This window comes from Pseudonaja textilis, chromosome 7 (assembly GCF_049901715.1).
Source record: "Pseudonaja textilis isolate UNSWEBS1 chromosome 7, rPseTex1.2, whole genome shotgun sequence".
Lineage (NCBI taxonomy): Eukaryota > Metazoa > Chordata > Lepidosauria > Squamata > Elapidae > Pseudonaja > Pseudonaja textilis.
The window spans coordinates 59,897,623-59,914,910 of NC_141996.1; positions in this window are offsets into that span (position 1 = coordinate 59,897,623).

Sequence of the window (17,288 nt, forward strand, 5' to 3'; positions counted from 1 at the left end):
GAATCAATAATCACAGAAGCAAGATAAACACAGAAGCAAGATAATACAGAGGCACCTATATATATACAGATCAGTGAACCTAAGCCACGCCCAGGCTGTGAGCCGTCTGGGTCACCAAACAGTCCCCATTGGCTGACCTGTTACCATGTCTATTCCAATTTATGAACCATATACAATGACACTCCTCCCTTCATGATTGGAATAGACATAAAACCAAATGACTTAATTTTCTTCCCGTGGTGCGCTCCATTGGTCATTATGTCTGCCAGATTGTCCTCTGAAGAACAGTGAAGCAGGCTAATTAATTTACATTTGATGGCTTCTCTGACATTACAATACTTAATGTCCACATGCTTGTTTCTATTCTTTACTCTGTCACCGGTTGCCATTTTAATGCAAGCAGCATTATCCTCATACATTGTTACAGTGTCATTTACCTTTACACTTAAATTGTTTAACAGCTATACTTACCAAGTTACCTCTGAACAAAGTTCAGATAGAGCTATAAATTCTGCCTCTGCAGAAGAAATGGCTACAGTTGTTGTTTTCTGGACTTCCAACCAATTAAAGCCACTCCAAACAATACCACAATCCCAGAATTGGACTTTCTGAGTTTTTACATCATTGGCATGATCGCTGTCAACATTTCTATTTCAATTCTTTAGAGACCTGTATTTGAAGATCCAAGTTCACAGTTCCCTTCAAATATCTGAGAATCCATTTTATACTCATCCAATGCAATTGCATTGGTGCAGCAGTAAAATGATTTAGGATGCTTACTGCGTGCGTTATGTCTGGACTGGACCACTGGGACAGATATAACAAGCTCCCTATTGCTGACTGATATATCTCTTGATCACAGGCTTAACTTTGTCCTCACCCAAACTGTTATGAAAATCTGTGCTCATAGGTGTTGGAGCAGAAGTACAATCCTTCATGTTGTGTATCTCCAACAGCTGTTCAATTTTCCTTCTTTGACTGAGAACATAACCACCTTTCTTTTTGTATCTCTACACCAAGATAATTTTATATTTCACTGAAATCGTTTATTTCAAATGTTTTCTCTAATTGATTAGCAAATTCCTTTTCCTGTGATAGATCTTTTGCAATAAAACAAAGATCATCCACAAATGCTAACAATTGACAATCCACACCTTGTAACTTTCCAGTATATATACAACCATCAGCCTTGTAATTCTGGAACCCAAGACTCTTCAATGCAGTATCTAAACAGATATTCCAATTCCTGGCTGACTGCTTCAGCCATAAATGGCCTTGTTCAATTTATACACAGTGTTAGGCTTTTTAATTTCATACCCTGATGCTTGAACCATGTAAATTTCTTCCTCTAATTCTGCATTGAGGAATGCTGTGGTTACATCAAAAATGCCAAATTTTGTGGTCACATGCTGCTGCCAATGCTAGTGCCAACTTTATGCTTCCACTCTTCACTGTTGGCGCAAATACCTCGTCATAATGCACATTTTTCCTCTATGAAAAACCTTGTGCCACTAATCTTACCTTATATTGTATCTGATAGTTGGGTAGTACTTTCTTTTTGTATACCCACTTGCATCCTATAGCTTTGCTACTCTGTGGCAAAGTCATAGATGTGAACACTTCATGGTCTCCCATGGATATCATTTCCTTCTCCATGGCTTCTTTCCACTTTACTTGTTCAATTTTAGGCAATGCCAATACTTCCTTATAGTTTCTTGACTCATATCATATGTTACACACTTTAACTTTATTAGCAGAATATCTTGCAGAATATCTGAATCCCTTTGTTCCATCAGTCTGACCTGCTCCTATGCTTCAATCCTCTCCATCTTCATATCTGAGTCATGATCTTCTCACTCCTTTTTAGTTCTTTTTCAGTTTCTCCTCCCTGAATGCTGACACCACCACTAAGTGAGTTACCATCACTAAGTACTCACTTGGTTAAGTGGATCACCATCACTAAGTGGATCATTCCAAAAATTGGCATCAATTCTTTTCCAATTTCGCTCTGCAAAACTAGCAGACCTTGAAATCACTATTCTTTTGCTTCCATTGCTAAAGCAATAGCTCTTTGAATCAGGCCTGTAAACCTGAGCTTTCTGGCCTTTGGCTGACCTTTTCTCCTGACTGCTTTTGGAATATTTACCCATGTATTGCTTCCAAACACCTTTAAATGTGCCAGAGATGGCTTTCTTCCATATAACATTGCATATTTCTCCCATATAACATTGCATATGGAGTATCATTAATTGAGGAACTCCACAGCCTATTGATTAAATAATTAGCAGTCAACATGGCTTCACCCCAATATTACCTACTCAGACCAAAATCTTCCAGCAGTAAGTCCTTCATTGTTCCATATTCCATTCCGCTTATCAGCTATGCCATTCTCAGCTGCTGTGTATGATCTGTGTTTTATTCCTAACTGTCCCATCCACTGTTGAAAACTTGTTGACATGAATTCTGAACCTCTGCCAGTTTGCAGCTGACATACCTGTTGTTTATATCTCCTTTCCACAAAGCTTACCCATTGCTTAAATTTCTGTAACATCTCTATTTTACTTTTTAGTAAATAGCAAAAACCAAATCTGCTGTAGTCATCTACAATGACCAGCACTTTGCTCCTCCCAAACTGGCTTGCATTGGCCCCATCAAATCTGCACATACCAGTTCTAGAACTCTTGTTGTCTGCCTTGTGCTACTCTTGCTTACAGGAAATGATGATTTACATACTGCACAGTCCAAGTATGCCTTAACACCCTTTTAAGTTCAAACCTTCTGCAAACTGTTGCATTTTTTGCAAAACTCTGAACCTGGCTTGCCCAAGCTTTCTGTGTAAGAGATGAACATATGAATCATGTTGTGCCATGTTTCCAAATGTTTGGGCACATTGAACCTTTTGTCCCTGAAAAACATAATTGTTTTAATTGATTATCCTGTTTTATGCCCTGTGCATACACACTTCCATTCCTTTTTAATGAGACACTTCCCATTTACAAATGTGGTCTCAAACCCTTTTTGATCTAGACTAGAAATACTCAGTAAATTATGCTCTATTTCAGGCACACATAATATATTGCTAAACTTTTCCTTCAGACATGGAATCACCACACTGCCTTTTCCTGTGACTTTAGCTTTATGACCATTTGCCAAGGCCACTGCATCACCTCTAGCTGGATCCATTCTGAAAAAATAATTTAGAATTATTAATAATTGTTTGACTAGCCCCACTGTCATTTGTCATTTGTCTCTGCTATTACAATAGCTAACTTTTGCAACAGCAGCCTGTCCATCTTTTGTCTTTCTTCTTTGCAAACAATCTTTCTTTAAATGAGTCTTATCACCACAAATGAAACACCTCAGGTGTTGCTGTCCTGTTTCTTGCTTTTTAGAAAAACTTTGCTGGACTCTCTGGTCTTTGCAGACATTTTGTCTGTTGTTTTTTAATGTGCAGATACCTTGTTGGTTGCTTTTTTTCTCTCTGCTCCTTGGGCCCCCACCTCAGGAATTTCTCCTCATGGATTTTTCTAAAATGACGCTTGTTTTCTTTAGAAAGCAAACAGGCTTTAAGAGCTTCCATTCATAAGTCCTGTTCTGGTTTACACTCAAAAACTGCTGAAACAATGTCCCACATTTTATCAAGACTTTAACACCAACAGCACCCTCCGAGATTCAGGAAACTTCATTCCATGCTGTTCCAACTCAATGAATAAAATCTGCATGTGCACCAAAATGTTGCTCCAAACTCGCTTGTGGCTGCAGCCAGGCTCTGTACAATTGTCTTGATAATAGCACAATATTGCATGCTGATGCACTCACATGCACACTTCTCAATTTCAGCCAAACTTCATTTGCAGTCTTTATTGAACAATTCAAAAATTGTTCATCTTCTAAACTTAAGATGATGTAGGCCAGTGCCTTATCATACTGCCTCTGATCTGCTGCTGCTAATGGTGCCTGGGGTGGATTAATAACAATATCCCAGAACTCCTTAGTCTTCAGGAAACATTCCATTTTTGCAGCCCAAATAATATAATTCTTCTGTCCCAAATGAGGCAGAGAGCTCTCCTCCAAAACAGCAGCCATTTTGCAATCTTTCTCTGCCTTTGTTCTCTTTTTAGTAACATAGGCAGTCCTTCAACTTAATTATAGTTCAGTCTTACTGTGTGCTCTGGGCCCATAACCAATTACAGTTTGCAGCAATCCAACCAGCACACAAGTAAATAATTCAGCAGGATTCATTTATATAAGAAATTTCTTTACATACAATACCATACAGCAGAAGCCAGAACAGAACTCAGAATCCAGAAGTACAGAATCATTAATCACAGAAGCAATATAAACACAGAAGCAAGATAATACAGAGGCACCTATATATATACAGATCAGTGAACCTAAGCCACGCCCAGGCTGTGAGCCATCTGGGTCACCAAACAAGTCCCCATTGGCTGACCTGTTACCATGTCTATTCCAATTTATGAGCCTTATACACTGACACATGCGCCCCATTTTCAGCCCGTTCTGATCCCCACCACCTGGAACATGCCAAAAATGGGGTACACGGAGGCCAAAACAGGGCATGTGGAGGCCAAAAATGAGATGCGGAGGCAGAAAATGGAGCGCACGGAGGCAGCAATTCGTGATGACGATTCCTGCAGCCTGAACCAGCTGATAATTGGAAGGTAGAGCCAACCGACAATCAGTTGCTTCTGCTAAATCAGGCTGTGCTGAAGCTGACCAGGCTGTTTGTTATTTACTGCAAGGAGGCAAACTGCTGGGAGACAGGCAGAGGTAGAGGCAGATTTTTTTTCGTTTTCCTCCCCAAAAGCGAGGTGCATCTTATACTTTGGGGTGTCTTATAATCTGAAAATATGGTATTTATTTTTGCAAGGATAATTTCTATAAAAGTCCACACAGAGAACCATAAATATTTCTAATCTCTTTTGCATTCACCCCAGTGCTTGACAAACACATTATATTCAATAATTTATTTCCATATTGATCTTTATTCTAGGAGCAAGCAGTCTATCAGATACAAAACTATGAAGTCCTTCATCACATATGCACAGAAGTACACTTGACATATAAAAGATAAAATGGAAAATATGTTAATAGTTCTATGGTGCATGGCCTTAAATACTGCAAAGCTGTCTCGGTCCAGTCCCAAATTAGCTGCTGAGAACACTGTCCTGAGAACTGGAATGAAGCTCAGAAAGGCAGGGATTTATTTGAGTTGCCCTAGTGGGACAACTGTCAGACTGTGGAGAATGAAGCAGGTTCTATTACTTTTAAAAATTCTCATAGATGAAAATAATAGCTGTAGAAAGGCTGTCGATAGGATTAAATTCCCTGGCTGGCTATTCAACATGCTTTGGATCAGTTTTTTTTATGTATTGTCTGGCATTTCAAGGCAGAACAAGCTGTACTAGAATGCACATTTTCTTGAGTTGAGCTTGATATCTTTCTGAATAAATGCATGGTAAAAACAGTGAGTTTACAATGATGACACTAACAACCAAATATCATGATTTGTTCAACGTCTACTTTCACTTGTTCTTGTTCTTGTTGTTTCACTTGTTCTTTGTTCTCCTATGTTGCATTCAAAATTGCTTTGAAAATCCTGGTCTGGATTTTCAATCCCGAATTCATTTTAAAATACAAATTCAAACCTCCTGTTTTCAGCACTATAATAAATATAAGCATTGGCATAAAGGAGGGATTTCTATAAAATGGCATAAAATTGATTTTTAAGATACAGCTAATGCTTTCACTTCCAGTAGTTTAAAAATTCCTTAGCTACTATGTATACATGGCATTTGTAACTATATTTTATCCATTAGAGTTCATAGCGACATACAAAACAGAAACATAATCAACACAATTAAGAATATCAGATTAACAGAGTTGGAAGCACCTTGTAGATTAGTGGTAGCGAACCTATGCAACGTGTGCAACAGGTGGCATGCAAAGCCCTCTCTGTGGGCACACACGCCATCACCCCAGCTCTACCACGCAGATATGTATTCCTCCCGCTGGCCAGCTGGCCTTTGGTTCTCTGCCGCACATGCACTGGGGTGGGACACCTGTGCGGGGGCAGGACACATGTGCGGGGTGTGTGCACATATGCATGGGATGCACAAATGCATGCATGGAGGCACACATGCACAGGGGCAGGGCACATGTGCAGGGGTGCTCACCTTGCATTTTGGGTATGTGAGCATGTGTATTCGTGCTGCTTTGGGCTGTCACTGCATGTTTTAATTACAGATTACAGATTAACAGAGTTGGAAGGGACCTTGTAGTTCCTCTAGTCCAACACACACACACACCCTGCCCAAGCAGGAAATCCTACACCATTTCTGACAGATGGCAGTCCAGTGTCTTCTAGAAAGCTTCCAGTTATGAAGCTCCCATAACTTCTGAAGGCAAGTTGTTCCATTGGTGATTGCTTTCACTGTCAGAAAATTTCTCCTTATTTCCAGGTTGAATCTCTCCTTGTTCAATTTCCATCCATTATTCCTTGTCTGGCTTTCAGGTGCTTTGGAAAATAGGCTGACCCACTCCTCTCTGTGGCAGCTTCTCAAATATTGGAACAACTGCTATCATGTCTTCCCTGGTCCTTCTCTTCACAAGACTAGCCAAGCCCAGTACCTGCAACCGTTTATCATATGTTTTAGCCTCCAGTCCTCTAATCATCTTGGTTGCTCTTCGCTGCACTCTTTCTAGGGTCTGAACATCTTTGTTTAAAGTGTGGTGATGCAGTACTCTAGGTGTGGCCTTAAGGCTTTATAGAGTGGTATTAGTATCTCACTTGATCTTTATTGTATCCCTCTGTTAATGCAACTTAGGATTGCATTGGCTTTTTTGGCTGCCACCGCACACTGTTGGCTCATATTTAATTGGTTATCCTCTAAGACTCCAAGATCCATCTCACAGTTACTGTTATTAAGCTTGGTTTCACCCAGTCTGTAAGTGTATTTTGGTTTTTCTTGCCTAAGTGTAGAACTTTACTTTTCTCTACACTGAATTTCATTTTGTTAGATAGGACCAGTGGTGGGATTCAAATAATTTAACAACAGGTTCTCTGCCCTAATGACTGGGTGGGCGTGGCTGGGTGGTCATGTGACTAGGTGAGCATGGCCAACTTGATTGGTCTCACCCTTAGGAAATTTCTCCTTAGTCCAACTCCCAATAAAATAGTACAATAAAATAGCACTGTTCCAATATTTAGAATAGAATAGAATAGAATAGAATAGAATAGAATAGAATAGAATAGAATAGAATAGAATAGAATAGAATAGAATAGAATAGAATAGTTGGAAGGGACCTTGGAGGTCTTCTAGTCCAATCCACTACTTAGACAGGAAACTCTACCAACTCAGACAAATGGTTACCAATCTCTTCTTTAAAACTTCCAGCATTGGAGCATTTACACACTTCTGGAGGGAGTTGTTCCACTGATTAATTGTTCTATAAGGAAATTTGAGGGGCTCTTATAAAAATGAGAGAGTCAATCTATTTTCCAAAGCACCAAAAGGTACAACAAGAAACAATGTATAGAAACTAACCAAGAGACAAGCAACTTAAGACTAAGGATAAATTTTCTAAGGGTGAGACCAATGCAGAGGTGGTATTCAGCAGGTTCTGATCAGTTCTGGAGTACCGGTAGCAGAAATTTTGAGTAGTTTGGAGAACCAGCAAATACCACCTCTGACTGGAGATTTTACAGTAGCCTTTCCCTGCCACACCCACCAAGCCATGCCCACAGCACCAGTAGTAAAAAAAATTGAATCCCACCATTGGACCAATCAACCAATGGAATAGCTTGTCTTCAGAAGTTGTGGGTGCTCCATCACAAGAGGCTTTCAAAAAGAGTGAGGGAAGTATACCCCAAAAGGACAGTGCCAGGAACCACTAAAACAATGCAGAAAACTTAAAACAGCCATTCCCCTTTTTAAAAAAAGTCAACCCCAAAGCAAATGCAGCAGCTGAGAGGGAAACTAAGAGCAGTTGCTCATGCTAATTGAAAGTCAAGGCGTGCTGTCAAAAGCCATTAACCCTTCTAAATCTATTATTCTATGTCCCCTATGTTGGGTGCTTCACAGCAGAAGCAATACAGCTGGCTGGATCACACATGCATTAAATTTACAGCCTGTATGATCAAGCTACATCTTTTCCCCCAGGAAGAAACAAGAAGTAGCCAACACTGCAGCAGCTATAAAAGGTCTTGGGGAACTCCAGGGAGTATCAGCTGATCACAGAAGAATTACTTAATACTCTTTATAATGAAAATATTGTAATCTTCTCCTTCTTCCTCAAGGAAAGAGGTTAATCCCATTCTTAAATGGTTGATTGATGGATTTTCTTGCCCTAATCCTGTCAGTTTCTGTTCTTTATTGACTTGATTCAATATGTATTGGCTGCATTCCAGCTGCAACTTTTATTTTATTTTTTATTTTTATTTGGTTTGTCAATTGCTTACAAGATAATAGGTATAAGTAAAAACATAGTTATGAATACCTGGATACATATAAGAAAAATAAAAGAAACAATAGGACAGGGACGGTAGGCACATTGGTACATTTATGCCCCCCCACAGACCTCTTAGGAAAGGGGTGAGGTCAATAGTAGACAGTCTAAGGTTAAAGTTTTTGAGGTTTGGGGAAGAAACCACAGAGTCAGGTAGAGTATTCCAGACATTGACCACTCTGTTGTTGAAGTCGTATTTCCTGCAATCAAGCTTGGTGCGATTAACCATGAGTTTGTATCTACTGTTCTCCCATGAGCTGTTCAGAGCATCCAGTAGTGGGAGGTGCTTCAGTCTCTGCTTGTCTAGGCTGGGCTTAATTTGTGGAATGCTCCTCCTCCTCCACGGGATTCCTCCCCAGTGTTCCCCAGTTTTGGCTCAGACATGTTGAGGATAGGCAGTGCTTTTTGTTCTTCCTTGGCCAAAACAGGAGTATTACTCAGCAGGTTTGGATATAGTCCAGTTTGTTTTTCAGACTTTTAGCCTCCAAATCACATTATGATCTCCCGACATTAGCTCTCTCCATCTGGCCATTGGAGACTGTTTCCATTTTCGGGCAGCACTGTTTTGCGCCCCGAAGTGATGGGCGGCTTTGGCATTGCTCTGAACCCTCCCCCATCTGCTTGTTCTACCCCCTGCCATTGTGATTCCGCATTGTTTTTTCTCTACATCAGCAATAGCGGCGTGGGCGTTTTTGCTCTCATCTGAGTCGTATCATTTGATTTCTTCCCTCAGAACGCCATCTTGGTATGGAAAGCATAAAGCTTAATTATTTCCACCCCTTTCCCAGCCATTTTTAGCCACAGTGGAAGTTTGTTGCTGGGAAGCACGCACATGCCAAAAGTAATGTGTGGCCGCGCTATTCATAACTCGAGCTGTGTGAGGTAGTTTTCATTCCCGATCAGAGGTTTTTCTTCAGATAACCTAAGGAATTATTAGACCTCGTTTTCTTTTTAGATTTGAGGCCTTCCGTGCATTATTGTTTGTTTTAAATTTTATTAATTTTCAATAAACAAACATACACAAACAAAACACAAAACATGAAAACATAAAACTTCTTTTTGGAAAGCGGCTTAGGCCCAGGTTACATCTTTTTGTACAGACATAAATTCGAATTCATGCTCACTTTTATATACCATTTCATATCTTATTTACCATTCTACATTTTCTATATAGCATCTCCCCTCTTTTCACTCTCTTAATTCTATTTTATTTATTTCATCTCAATTTAGATCATTATGCTTATATCTTTTGTCTGTTCCAATTATCTATTATCTTTTCTCATTAACACAAAATTTCTCCTGTAATCACTGATTGAAGTATGACGCCTTTATATCTTTCTCCTAAATTTAACACTTAAAATAATATATAATTTTCATTTGGATTCTGCTTTGTACATTCTAAAACTATGTACTATATTTTAAAATAAGAAAAAATAATAAGTTTATATTATAATTGAAACAGTAATCCATAGCAATTAAACTCTATCGTTAAGTCTTAAACATTTTACACATTCCTTTTAATATTTTATCCCATTTTATAATCATATAATGTTCTAGTTTTCTAACATTATTTCAAATACAAATACAACAATACAGTTTTATGTACTTTTGCAGAATCTCTTTTTTAATTATATTTTTACCCATTATCTCTGAAAAGGTCCTGTTTCTTTACATCTTGTTTCAAACCTTTGTAGCTTCTCTTCCCTTTTTCCCTTCCTTTCTTCTCCAATCTAGCCTTTTTACCCCCTTGTCTCTTGATCTCCACCCTCTTCTGTATTCCTCTTTTCTGTTGCTCTCTGACATTGTATCGATTTTTCACCTTATTTTTCCCTTTTTTGGTTGTTTTTTTAAGTCTTAAATTCTCCATTCTCTTACCCCTCTTTCCCTTTTCTTCCTCAACTAAAGTTGCTTGTTCATTAAAGATGGCTTCTTCTTCATCCCAATCTCCTTGTTCTTGTAGTTTCTGGTAAGTAGAAATCACCATTTCTAAAAAATGGAAAACAGAGCCAGAAGAGCCCTTCCCTTTTTGTTCCTCTTCTTTTAACTTTTTGAATTCCATTTTCAGTTCATCGACAAGTAATGCCATTGTGGAAAAATTTTTAAACAACCCAAACATTTTTAGTCTTTCAAATCATAATTTCAGAAAGTCCAAAAGTCACCAAGCAATCCAAATACACACAGATTGTTTCATTTAAGACTTTCTTCTTTTTACACTTTCTCTTCCTGGGGTTACAGTTCAGTTGCAAAGTTCCAATTAAAATGTATCTTGTAGAAGTCTTGTTACAATTTAGCTCTAGTCTTGTAAATTCCAAGCAGCCTCCTCCAGCAAAATCTTAATATTAATTCTTTTCCTCTCCCTTCCCACTTATAGCATAAAAAAAATTTTTTTTCCCAATGTTCAGAAATCTTTATTGTCCCCTTGGCTTTAATTTTCCAGTTTAATTACCTGCTGATGCCAAAGTGTGTTTTTCTGATTTCTCATTCATCTGCTGTCACCATAAGGAAGGAGAGTGAGAAAAAATGAACTTTCCCTTTTAACTTGCATTCGCCGCTTTTTCCGAGTCTTCTTTGGGAGCGATGTATCTTTAATGAAATTTAAATTCCAGCGTATTTAAATGTTACTTGTTATCCCGGTCAACCAAAACTTTCACTACTCAGCTTCCTCCTGCACATTCTTATTCGGATGAGAGCTTCTTTGTGGCGGCCATTGCTGACCGCCTCTCCACCGCTTTCGGAAAAGGGAGTTAAGCCAGCTGAGGAGAAGGATTGCGATTCCCCCGGACCCCTGCTGGATCTCCCCTATTTTCAGTTATCTCTACAGAGTAACTATAGCCCCAAATCTAGCTGGATCAGGGCACTCCAGTGGTGAGCGCAGCAGAAACCGTGCATGATCACGGATTCCTGCCGCCGCCGAAGCCCTGAAAACTGGAAACTCCCCATGCATTATTGTTGGCTTAACCCTCACAGCCTTACCCACCCAACAGCACAACAGTGAGCACCCAGGCCCATGTCTTCCTGTGCAGGGAAGATGTTGAAGGCCTTTCTTTATTATCTTGGCCTTTTCAGGCGTTCTTAATTTGACTGTTTGGATATTCACTATATCAAGCTGTTTTTCAATTAATTTAGATATATATATTTATATCTATATATATTGGTGATTATCATTCACTGCAATAATAATAATAATAATAATAATAATAATAATAATAATAATAATAATAATATATTCAGTATTAATATCCTAATAACGAAAGATATTATTACTGTGATACAACTCATATATACATATATCTTTAAAAAACAAAAAGAAGTGGATAAGATATTATCAGGGCAACTGGTCCCTTCTTGGATCAGGCCCCTGGGCATGCCAACTACCTCCATAGTATCGCTTTGAATAACGAGCATACTGCATCTCTTTCAATCAAAATGGCAGATGGTAGTAGCTCTGAGACCTGAACATCAAGGGTCAAAGCTAAATCTCAGCACCAGTCTAAGCAGACAAAAGGTCATTCTAAAGCTTCAGAAAGGACACCAACAGGCACCATAAAGCATTAGAAAAGCAAATAGATAGGTGTGCAAGGGAGGCACACAGGGCCTCACAGGACCTTCTGCCCCCCAGTCCAGTATCTCTCATCCAGATGCAGCTTGGTTTCCCAGAGTCAACAGCCCCAGTTGCCTGGAACACAGACCATGCAAAGGGCTCCTGAAGCTACATTCACTCCAATAGCTGCCGGTCTTCGACAGGACAACATTATTCCAGAGGAAGTTCCAGAGAGGATGAAGGCATGGATGGAGCTGGCAATCCGCCAGGGAATTGCAACAGGTCTTCAACACTCAGTTCTGACTGGGGAACATCCGGTAACCACTGATTATGAATCTCAATCGCTAAGGTATTATGATTCTCAATCGCTAAGGAAAATAGACCAGATCAGAGCAACACTATACCCAGGTACAGTTTCAGGGGGACATGCCCCTCCAGGGGCCAGAGGAAGAGGAGGAGGAGGAGGAGGAGGAGGAGGAGGAGGAGGAGGAGGAGGAGGAGGAGGAGGAGGAGGAGGAGGAGGAGGAGGAGGAGGAGGAGGAGGAGGAGGAGGAGGAAGAAGAAGAAGTGGATCAAATTGATCAAATGGAACAGATTGAATCAGGATCAATACATGGCAGTGACCCGGCCCTGTCAGAAGCGGACCCCCTAGAAAGGGGGATATCTGAGGATGAGGGACTTGTTCCCGATCGACCTGTATTTACAGGCTTATTCCGCCCACAACTATTCAGATCACTTTTGTTTAAGGCAAAAAACATTGCAGCCTTAAAGGCTGCAATTGCAAGTCGGCCCCTTCTACCACTCCATCTCCTTCAGAAGAGGGACCAGAAGATCTAATTTTCAACCAGGTGGCAGTCGAGGCAGATGTGATTCCAGTTCCTCACATGTTTTCAGACCTGGTACAGAAACAGTGGGCGTCTGCAGTGGTGTACCCTGCCCCCACAGGATATGATAGGAAATATTTTAATTTGGCCCCTGATTTCTCAAAATTGTTGAATATTCCCAAGGTAGACGAACCTATAGTGGGATTAGCGTCCTCATCCTCCATTCCCAGTGGCTCCATCTCTTATGGGAGCATGTCCCAAATTCCAACATTAGAGCACACCAAGATATTGCAAAACTTATAGCAGCCGCTGAATTCTCAGCTGACGCAACTTATCATGTGGTCAAGTTTTCAGCCAGGGCCATTAGTTCACATGTCACAGCACAATGCTTACTATGGTTAAACCATTGGCAAGTGGACATTAAGCACAAATGCAAGCTGGCTTCATCTCCTATTGAGGGAGACAGACTGTTTGGCCCTGCCCTCGACCCGCTGCTAATCGAACCCCGAAACAAAAAGAAAATTCTACCTTCCCTTTTTCAGAAGTCAGATTCTAGAAACCCTCAGTCCTTTCGGAGGGGATCCTTTCAGCCCTTTTATCAGGGACCCTTCTCACCCAGATACCAGAGACCCCCATCATTTAGACCAGGGCAGCAGCCAGAGAGCTCTGACTTCAAGGATAGGAACAGTAGGGGTGGCCAATCCAAGAGATCCTTTCGAGGAGCAGGAAATAGGTCTTTCCGGCATCCAAGATAACTCCCCAGACCTGGCTCCCATTAGTGGACGCCTTAAATTATTCACGGACCAATGGGACTCCTCAACGTCTGATTCCTGGGTCAGAGACATGATCAGATTTGGCCTTGCGCTGGAGTTTCAATCCACTCCCCCAGACTTTTTCATGTCATGCCCTCTTTCCAGAGATCCGGTTAAATGTAATCTTATGGAAACAGCTATCCAACATCTCCTGGACATATGAGCCATCCAACCAGTAGCTACCAATCAACAAGGGTGAGATTTCTATTCACATCTTTTTGTTGTTCCCAAAAGTTCCAGGGGGTGGAGAGCAATATTACATCTGAAGCGTCTTAACTGTTTCTTAGTATATTGCAAATTTAAAATGCACACCCTGCAATCTATCTTACTTGGCATCAGAAAAGGTGACATCCTTACATCTATAGATCTGACGGAGGCATACCTACATATTTCTATTCAGCCTTCCCAGTATAAATTTTTGAGGTTCTGTTATGATAACCACCATTTCCAATATGTGGCTCTTCCTTTTGGACTAGCATCTGCCCCCAGGACCTTCACAAAGATTCTTGCAGCTCTTGCTGCTCATCTCCGAGGTGTACCTGTACAACTCCAGTGTTACCTTAATGATATATTAATTTTGTCATCTTCCATTCATCAAGCACTCAGAGATACTCAGACCACATTACAGTCCCTACAACTACATGGATTCTCAATCAATTGGAAAAAGAGTCATTGAACACCATCGACTCGATTAATCCATCTGGGGGCAATCATAGATACAGTGGAAGGCAAAGTTTTCCTTTCACCAGATAGACAAAACAGCATCCATCAATTAGTTAAGGAGATCAGAGTTCAAAAAAGGGTACCCCTAGCTGACCTATCAAAATTGTTAGGCAAGATGATCTCATGTATATCTATTATTCCTTGGGCCCGCCTCCACACTAGATCCCTTCAGTGGTTCCTGCTTCTGTACCAGCGATCCGGCCGAAGCAACTCCAAATACAAGGTCAAGGTTCCATCAAAGGTCCTCATATCTCTCCACTGGTGGACCAGACCAGTCATAAACAGTGGTTGTCTCTTCAAAGAGCCCCACAGACTTACCATCACCACTGATGCCAGCCTGTTTGGATGGAGAGCTCACTTTCAATTGCTCACAGCCCAAGGCCGCTGGTCCTCCACAGAACAGTCATGCAGCATAAACTGGCTGGAGCTTTGAGCAGTACACCTGGCTCTCCACAGCTTCCGTCCACAGGTATGCAATCAACACATACTAATATTGACTGACAACGTAACAGCAAAAGCTCACATAAACAAATGGGGGCACACAGTCGAAACACCTCATGTGGGAAGCGGAGCACTTGTGTCGTTGGGCGGAGAGCAACCTACTTTCCATCAGAGCAGAGCATATTTCGGGACTGTCAAATACACAGGCAGACTGGCTAAGCAGGGCCACGAGCAATCAATCAGAGTGGCGCCTTCATCCAAGCCTGTTTCAAGATGCGGTCAGGACATTTGGACAGCTGGTGGTGGACCTGTTCACTTCCCCCCTCAACACTCAGCTCCCGAGATTTTTTTCCAGGTACCCCTCGCAAGGAGTGGAGAACTTCAATGTGCTCCACTGCCATTGGCCCTTGGGACTTCTGTATGCATTCCTGCCACTTCCACTGCTTCCCAAGGTCATCCAGAAGCTGCTAGACAAGAGGGTGGAGCTGCTTCTAGTAGCTCCTTACTAGCCCAGACGACCATGGTTTGCAGACCTCTGCAGTCTATCCGTATCAACACCATGGAGAATTCCACCAGACAGGGCCTTGCTAACCCAGGGACCCCTTCAACATCCGGATCCTCAATGGTTGCACCTGTCCGACTGGAGGTTGAGCGGAGTTGTCTGAAGAGCGAGTTATCACCACCATCCAAGCCGCCAGATGCCCCTCTACAACTTGCATTTACAATGCCACATGGTCCAGTTTCTGCAAATGGTGTACCAAGTCTCAAATTGATCCCATCTCTGCATCTGTGACTCAAATCCTAGAGTTCTTACAAGAGGGGCTTGACAAGGGATTATCACCTAATACGTTGAAAAGACAGGTGGTGGCCTTGGCATCAGTTCTCACTTGTGAGGGTCTACTATCTCTTTCCCATCACCGACGCATACGAAATTTCCTTCAAGGAGCCACAAATTTACGCCCACCAGCGGTACACCATTATCACACCTGGGACCTTAACAAGGTCCTTGTTGCACTCACTAAGGGCCCTTTTGAACCCTTGAGACCGTCAAGTCTCCAATTTCTGACATATAAAGTAGTTTTCCTTGTCGCGATCACTTCCGCTCATCATATTTTGGAACTTGCAGCTTTGTCTATCAGACAAGATCTTTGTGTCTTCCATTCTGACTGGGTGGTCCTTCATCCTGATTCTACGCTTATACCCAAATTAACTCAGCTTTTCACAGGGCACAAGAGCTGATACTTCCTAATTTTTGTCCCAGACCATCCCAAGGGTTGGAACTGCAATGGCATTTGCTTGATGTGAGGCGGGCATTGCGAATATATATTGACTGCAAAGTGACTTTCAGAAAAACGGAAGCCTTATTTGTGTCGTTTCAGCCCAACACTCAGGGATGCTAGGTCTCATCTTCTACAATAGGCCATTGGCTACGGGGTGTGATAGCTAAAACGTATCAGACTCAATCACTACAGGTGCCCAGGGGCATAACAGCTCATTCAACAAGGAGTGCCGCAACATCGGCAGCATGGGCCACACAGGCACCAATAACTGAAATTTGTCAAGCCGCAACCTGGGCCTCTCCATCGCCCTTCATTAGGCATTATAAAATAGATATGTTTGCATCTGCTGAGGCCTCCTTTGGCAGAAGAGTTCTGCAATGGGTCCACGGGGACCAGGAGGGGATTCCAAGCCAGACAGAGTCCCTCCCATAGGACAGGCCAAGCTTTGGTATGTCCCACTACTGGATGCTCTAAACAGCTCATGGGAGAAAGGGCATTGGTACTTACCTGACATGCCCATTCTCTTTGAGCTGTGAAGAACATCCAGCCCCACCTTTTTTTCCATCTGGTGGGGTCCTGTTTGGGCCAACGAATTGTTAGGGCATTGAGGATGAGGGTGTTTATTTCTCTTGTCTTCGCCAAAACTGGGGAACGCTGGGGAGGAGTCCCATGGAGGAGGAGGAGTGTTCAACAAATTAAGCCCAGCCTAGACAAGCAGAGACTGGAGCACCTCCCACTATTGGGTGCTCCCTTTTGCTCTTGTATTGTTATGGTTGAAGCTGAAGTTTTCATTGACAGGTAGGATGTTGCAATGTATGATTTTATATACTATACTTAGATCGGACTGAAGGCAGCGTAGTTCTAGGTTTTCTACATCTAGAATTTCAAGTCTGGTGGCATAAGGTATTCTACAATGAGTAGAGGAGTGGAGAACTCTTCTTGTGAAATATTTCTGGACTTTCTCAACTGTGTTAATATCAGATACGTAATGTGGGTTCCAGATTGAATACTCGAGCTGTATTCGAGTATTGGTCTAGCAAATGTTTTGTATGCTCTAGTTAGTAGTGTAATATTACCAGAGAAAAAGCTACGTAAGATTAAGTTAATGCCTTTTTGGCTATGTAGTTACAGTGGGCTC